Source organism: Lottia gigantea (assembly GCF_000327385.1).
Source record: "Lottia gigantea unplaced genomic scaffold LOTGIsca_1017, whole genome shotgun sequence".
Lineage (NCBI taxonomy): Eukaryota > Metazoa > Mollusca > Gastropoda > Lottiidae > Lottia > Lottia gigantea.
This window is the reverse complement of record NW_008706790.1, coordinates 10,466-11,257: the sequence shown is the minus strand read 5'-3', so window position 1 is coordinate 11,257 and position 792 is coordinate 10,466.

Sequence of the window (792 nt, the reverse complement as noted above, 5' to 3'; positions counted from 1 at the left end):
CAATAACAAAGTCAACACTCCTTAATAGTGTCTTAAAGTCTTTAAATGGCATTTAGCAATTGTGAGTACGATATATAGACACAGCTTTATGGAACAACAATTAATGTATATATAGTTTGCCCATCACTTCTTAACATTATGTGCCTGAGGACGATGGGGAAAACACGTCGAAACGTTGCATTAAACTTTAACCAGTGATTGTTGTTCCATAAAGCTGTGTCTATGTACTCCTTAACTGTACTTGCTTGAGTATAATAATTTGGTCCCATATGTTTCATCTAAGTATAATGATTTTGATATAAGAGATCAGAAAATCTATTTATTTCAATAATATCACATCTAGACACCTGTGACAAGTTATATACTAGTTTCAATGTAAGATAAGCTAAGATAAATAGAAGAATTTATCACCTAGATTATCAGGGTTTTCTGTATACAGAAACAACAGTAAAAATTATCAAACATAATAAATAGAATTCTAGAACCATTGAACATCAGAAACTCAGTTCACACCAAACTTTTAAAATTGAATTTGATTTTGGTGAAGGATTAAGTGTTTTCATTAAAGGGACAGATGTGCCATTTCTTTGGACCTATCAAACTTTAGTCTCAGAAACGGTAATTTTTTTGCTTAACCAATATATCCTTTGATATATAGAAAAGACATATGTAGAAAATGGCGCATCTGTCCCTTTAATGTTATCATTTATCACTTATGATGAGATCATAACAGAAAATAAATGATAAAATATCAACTCAAATAGATAAAACTTGACATTCACTTTCCCTTTT